The sequence below is a fragment of the Hipposideros armiger genome, unplaced genomic scaffold, assembly GCF_001890085.2.
Source record: "Hipposideros armiger isolate ML-2016 unplaced genomic scaffold, ASM189008v1 scaffold_1103, whole genome shotgun sequence".
Taxonomy (NCBI): domain Eukaryota; kingdom Metazoa; phylum Chordata; class Mammalia; order Chiroptera; family Hipposideridae; genus Hipposideros; species Hipposideros armiger.
In genome coordinates this window covers 152986-160270 of record NW_017732453.1, presented here as the reverse complement: position 1 = coordinate 160270, position 7285 = coordinate 152986, and positions in this window count along the sequence as shown.

Genomic DNA, 7285 nt, shown 5'->3' with positions numbered 1-7285 from the left:
ATAGCTATGTAAGTGTCATACCATCAATCCAGTTGCCCAGATCTGAATCCACAGCAAAACCCGTGGCATCTCTTTCACCCCTACATTCAGTCTCTCATCAAGCCTTGCCAATTTTAATCCAGAATCTATTTAACCTCATTGCCACTACTTTTAATTCAGGATAAACTTTCTTTTTTTCCCCCTGAATTACTTAAGAAATGAAGAATTATTTAATCACTTAAGATGAGCCTTCTCACCTACATATGCATCTAGACTTTTCTCAAATTGTTCACACTACAGCTAGAGTGATATTCCAAACGACAAGTCTGATCATGTTACTGCCCTACTTAAAACTATGTGTGGCTTCCCGTTGTCCTAAGGTAAAGTCTAAACCAGCACTGTTTAATACAAATATGAGAGCCACATATGTAATTTAAAATTTTCCACATTAAAAATTTAAAAAGAAACAGGTAAAATTAATTTTAATGTATTTTATTTAACCCAACCTTTTCATATATAATCAATATCAAAACTGAGATATTTCTACATTATTTTTTATACTGTCTTTGAAATCCAGAGTGTATTTTACACATACAATTTATGTCAGTTTGAACTAACCACATTTCAAGTACTCAGTAGCCACAAGTGGCTAAAGGCTACCATATTAGATAGTTAGCATGCCTATATTCTTTAAACCAACATACCAACTCTTTCCTTATCTGGCTCCCAAATGGTTGTTTATTCACCCTTTTTCTTCTCACACTCTTTGTTCCAACCATATTAAACTACAGGTTCTTAAAGCTCTGGGTTTTGTACTTGTGGTTCCTTGTCTGGGATAGAATTCCTCTACTTTATCAGGGTATTTTAGCTTCAGTTCCCCAGAAAATGAGTCTGAAACAAAGGCTAATGAGCTACACCTTTACTAGAGAGCCTAACATCGGGGAGCAGGAGTGAAGGACAAAGAGGGTGAAGCAGAGAACGAAGTGGGGAGAGCCAAACGAAGGTGTGCAATGGAGTCTCTGTTCAGGGTGTCTGCTCAGTCATGTTGGACAGTCATCTGAGAAGCTTATTCCTCCCAGGACAGCCTGTAGGATTGGGGAGGAGGAAAGCTTTGTCCACAATCCTTCCTTTTTCACTGGTCAAGCTTTCACTTCATATGCTATTAAATCCTCCACACTTCAGGTTGCCAATATGTAGTCACCGAGTGAGTTCTGAGGGGTCAGCAGGTAAGCACCAGTGTGGGAGTTGAGACACATGCAGGGCTGAGCTGAGGCAGCTTGACATTGGGACTGCATGAAATTGGTGAGAGCCTGGTCATGTCCGTGGCAACTGGAACAAGAAAGAGCTGGGTGAGACTGAGAGCCACTGCGATTGTGCCTAAGAGGGGCTGACATGTTGAGTAAGCTCTACTTACCCAATAGGGATCAGCTCACTGGTAACTGTTTCACAGAAGTTTTCCCTGATCCTAAAACAAATTAAATGCTTCCAGTATGTTCTGAAGATCTCCTCCCTTAACTGTTCTGTAATAAAACTCATCATATTTTATTGTTGTAACTTGTAGTATTCATGATTTGTCTTCCCCATAAAATTGTATGTTCTGTGAGGTCAGGTTCATGACTTTTACCATGAGATCCCCCGTTCCACTTTTGCCTTGTAGTGCTTCACACAGCGCTCTCCTTGATATGGTGTAGGTGCTCAATAAGTACTTGTAGCATGAATGAATGAAAGTTTGAATTAGTAAAACATAAAATTGTGTGTTTTTTCGGAGCCTCTTGAGCAGAAGTACTTTCAGAATATAAACTGATTACTCAATGTTAGTTTGCCTTGTTAAGCCTTTCACGGGCTGTCAGGCTCTCACCTGAAATAATGACCCAAGTGGAATGCTCTCTCTGACCAAGGAGGCTCTGTTCGCTTACGTTCACTTGTTTTGCAAATTAGATTTGTCAGGTTAGAAGCTCAAATAAAAGCCCCTTTTTACCACTGTTCTTTTGCACATTCTGATGAAAGTCATAGCTCCTGAGTTGTTTCAGCATTCACATCTAATATAAAAGAAATTGAGAGCTGAAAGGAAACCTCAACGCTCCAGAACAGCAGGTCTGTCAGGCCTCACTCAGTCCTGTTGTTAAGCTGTGTCTTCAGTGAGACAAGTTCCAACTATTGCATTGTGCCAGTGAGGAGAGCTTGGGTGGAGAAGATGTCACAATGGGAAGTAGCAAAGTTCATTCTGAACTTTTTCTGTGCCGTCTTCAGCCAAGTTATGTCATAGGGAAGTCATGCTGCCTGCTAATGCTCTGACCAGCTGCTTACCCCATCACTGAGTGATGTCCTTGATGCCAACTCATACATTCCAGCTAATTCCAATTCTATTAAATATTCAGTATCTTTCTTTGAACCAATTAAGCTAACGGGAGAAACAAAATAGAATTCCCCTTTACCCAAGGAGTCATTCAACCAGAATTTTTATGATAAAGAAGGGACAGGAAACTGAGTATAATATTGAGTTTTACACGCATATAGAAGTGATTCAAAATTAAAATTGTTTGAAGTGATTCACCTTTTCCTGGAGAGGACTGACAAATGAAGTCAGTTGTTCAGATTGGTAGCATTCATTTACCCAGCAAGGGTATTGCATCTTATTGTTTTTGTTTTGTTTTGTTTTGTTTTTTGTTGTTAGTTTCAGGTGTACAGAACAAAGCGATAGCAATCCTTTTCACCCTTCACACAGAAGAACCCCCCTCCCCCATCTACTGCCCTCCCATCCCCGATATCATACTTATCTATTACAATTCCATTGACTCCATTCCCACTCTTTACTCCACATCCCATGACTATATGTATATATAATTATAGTTGACATACAATGTTATTCAACATCAGCTTCAGAAATACAGTGCAGTGGTCAGGACTCTACACCGACTATGAAGTGGTCTCCATGACAAGACATGAGTCCATCTGGCCCCCTAAGAAATATTTACATTATTGATTATATTCCCCAGACTGTCTTGCCTATCACTGCAGCCATATTGTAGTTACCAATTTGTATTGTCTTGTCCCTTCCCCTTCTCTTTCATCCCCGCCCCCTCCCAACTAGCAACCCTCAGTTTTTCCTCTGTGTCTCTGAGATTATTTCTGTTTTCATTTCTCATTTATTCAGTTTTTTAGATTTCATGTATAAGTGAGATCATATGGTATTTGTCTTTCTCTGACTGACTTATGTCACTTAGCATAATGTTCTCTAGGTCCATCCATATTGTTGCAAATGGTACTATTTCCTTCTCCTTTATAGCTGAGTAATACTCCATTGTGTAAATGTACCATAGTTTCTTAATCCAGCCACCTACAGATGGGCATTTCAGTTGTTTCCAAGTCTTGGCTATTGTAAATAGCACTGCAATGAACATAGGGGTGCATATATTTTTTTCGAATTAATGTCTTGGGTTTCTCTGAATAGATACCCAAGAGTGGAATTGCTGGGTCATACGGTAGTTCCATTTCCAGTTTTTTGAGATACTTCCATACTGATTTCCATAGCGCTGCACCAGTCTGCAGTCCCACCAACAGTGCACCAGCGTTCCCTTTTCTCCACAGCCTCGCCAGCACTTGTTGTTTGTTGATTTATTGATGATAGCCATTCTGACCGGAGTGAAGTGGTATCTCATTGTGGTTTTTATTTGCATCTCTCTAATGATTAGTGAGGTTGAGCATTTTTTCATATGCCTGTTGGCCATCTGTATGTCCTCTTTAGAGAAATGCCTCTTCATATCCTCTGACCATTTTTTAATTGGGTTGTTTGTTTGTTTTCTTGGTGCTGAGTTGCATGAGTGTTTTATAAATTTTGGATATTAACCCCTTATCAGATATCTCGGTGACAAATATCTTCTCCCATTCAGTGGGCTTCCTTTTTGTTTTATTGATGGTTTCCTTTGCTGTGAGAAAAATGTTAAGTTTGATGTAGTCCCATATGTTCATTTTTTCTTTTACTCCCCTTGCCCACGGGTATGTATCAGTAAAAATATTGCTCAGGTTAATGTCTGCACATTTAGATCCTATGTTTTCTTCTAGGAGCTTTACGGTTTCAGGTCTTACATTTAAGTCTTTAATCCATTTTGAATTTGTTCTTATATATGGCATAAGGTGGTGGTCCATTTCATTTTTTTGCCTGTGTCAGTCCAATTTTCCCAGCACCATTTATTGAATAGGCTATCTTTACCCCAATGTAAATTCTTGCTTCCCTTGCCATAGGCTAACTGCCCGTATATGCCTGGATTTAATCCTGGGCTCTCTATTCTGTTCCATTGATCTATGTGCCTATTTTTATGCCAGTACCATACTGTTTTGATTACTGTAGCCTTGTAGTACGTTTTAATGTCTGGTAGCATGATCCCCCTAACTTTGTTCTTATTTCTCAGGATTGCCGTGGCTATTCAGGGTCTTTTTTGGTTCCATATAAATTTTAGGATTATATTTTCTATTTCTGTGAAAAATGCCCTAGGTAGTTTGGTAGGAATTGCATTGAATCTATATATTAAAGAAAGTAAGTTTTATCAACAAATGTTAAAATTATTGAGCGGGAAAAGCTTTTTTTGCTGGATCACCAGACCTGCAAATTCTAACTACAAAGTACTGAATAAATATGCCCTCCCTGACATATCAATTTAGCAGGTGCTCAATAAATATTATTGTCCGACTTACTGGCCTGATGATCTTGTTTGTAAAAATAGCCTGAAAAGGAAATTCCTAGATAATGAATTTCAGTTTTTAGCAAGTGTTTTAATCTGGAATGAGATCTTAATCAAGACATCCTTGAGAGTGAAACTTTCTGTTCAGGATGTTCTCATGGATTGTAAGAGTGTGAAAAGATTAAAAAAAAACATTTTAATATTGGTTGTCTCACATTCCAAAATCTCTCCTCGATAGTTTTAAATGAAAACCACCCTTTTTTCTTCACAAGGAAAAAATGTACTTCATTTCCACAATATAGGAGATACATACATATATATATATATATATATAATTTAATTTTACTTTATATTTATATCTATTTTTTTAACTTTATTGGGGAACAGTGTGTTTTTCCCAGGACCCATCAGTTCCAAGTCGTCGTTGTTTTTAATCTAGTTGTGGGGGCACAGCCCACCATTCCATGTGGGAGTCCAACCAGCAACCTTCTTGTTAAGAGCATGCTCTCTAACCAATGGAGCCACCTGGCCACCCCACAATATAGGATATTTATTACACAGGAAAAGTTTGGGATAGAAACACATCTTTGGAATTCATAGGAGGAAGGTCATCAGCTTTGAGCCTCACAGCTGGGTGAAAGGAACAGTTCTGGCATTCTCTACCTATGAAGATTTGGGAGGCTTGCTTCTGTGCAGTAGATATAGTGCTGAATTTGAGAATATATTGGCACATGTAAAGCGTTTATTCTGGACTCTGTTTAGTCATGGTTAGTGTTTAATAACAAAGTCTAACTATTAATGATTATCATTGGTGATTATTGTTTTTTGGTGTGAGGAAAAAAAGAACCAAAATGTTCTGTCCTCTGTCATTAACTCCATATGGCATTTGATAATTCTCTCTCCCCCGTTGGCTTTGCACTAAGCAGATAGCAGGCATGGTACTGCATGCTTCACAAATATAGTCTAATGTGATTCTCACAGCAGACACAGGAGAGCATACTGCTCTACACACTGCTGTGTGGGTGAGAGAGCTAAGGCTTAGAGAGGCAATGCATCTCACCCATGGTCACAGGGCAAGTAAGTAGGAGAGCCCAGACTGACTCCAGAGTTTCAAATGTGGATTCCTGGGCTCTATCCCTGCAGATTCTGTTTTGAGTTCTAGGTCTGGTGTCTAGTGATTTTTATTATAACATGTTCTCCTGGGAAATTTTGAAATGGAGGTCACATAAAGCTGAGTTAGAGTATGAAAACATGTCTAGTTATCTGCTCATTTATTTCTTAATTAAATATTATTGAGGTTCTACGATAAGCATATGGGTATAAAATTTAAGGCTACATTAGGTATTTAAACTATCTGATCCTGTCTTGGTGTTCTTGGGCCTGTAATTGCCACAGTGAGAGAAACACCAGCGACATTGTTAGGACCCATACTATTAATAGTAATATCAGTTGTAGCCGCCTGGTTCGTATGACTTTATATCATATCTGGAGGACTTTTTAAAAGATAAAGACAACTAAAAGCTATGCTGAAATAACTACAAATAGAGTTCTGATAAGTCACATCAGTTTTTTCTTCTCAAGATTCTGTTGTTTTCAGAATAATCTGAATCAGACCACTTACCCAGATCTGGCTCAGAGAATGGCCTATTGTATTTAGATCTGGATTGCTCTCCTTACGTTGTCCAAATGCTGTTAATTTCACATTTCTTGTTTTACACCAGCCTGTGTGGGGATACAGCATCTTGGAATTTTTTAATGTCACTCTGTTTCTGTGTTTCCTGAAAGTTGTCTTTGAACATGATCATGATCCCTTGGGTTCTCAGGATCCTGCTACCAAATGTTTGAGTGGCCTTTTTTGTTCTTCCTACCTCTTCTGTTTGAGCCAAGTGCCTGGTGTATTCCCCCGGGTGCATGTCCCACCCTCTCTTCTCTATTGGGATGACTCAAAAAATCAGGTCCACTCCATTCCATGACTTCATGGGCATCTTGCCACCCTCTGGATTATTCAGCAAACATTGTTATGCCTGAAAAAAGAGCTAAAAGCCCAAAAGGAATGGGATATATCACTACAGTAAAACCTAACATCTTTTATAATATGTTTTTCCATTACCAGGAAAAATATAAGTGATAACATATAGATTTAAACTGATTTGTCATTTCAGGAAAAGTATGTGTCTGTTCCAAGAGGAGGATTAAATTACCCTAAATTTTACTTTCTTTTTTCTTATCCAGGGAGTTGTCATTGAGACTTATTGGTCTCTAAATCAATTTACACGTTTCTTTGCTTTACATTTCCCCAATGCATGTTCTAGAATGGTCTCTACACCAAAGACACTCATAAATTTTATTGACCCACTGACTGACTTTTGCGAACATGACACAGGCTGACAGACATTTTACCAGCCATCTAGGGATTGGTAGAATTTATTAACTTGCAGAAATCAATAGCTTGAGTGTGCCATAAGCACTTACTTTCAAGCACAGGTTTTATTGGAAGGAATTACATGAATTTATTTCAGATAGAGGAACAATTTACTTTTCATTACTTTATTTTACAAAGATGAACTTTATAGTTTTTATTGCCTTTTTATAACTTCAAAACACATATTTTATGTACTGCTGACATA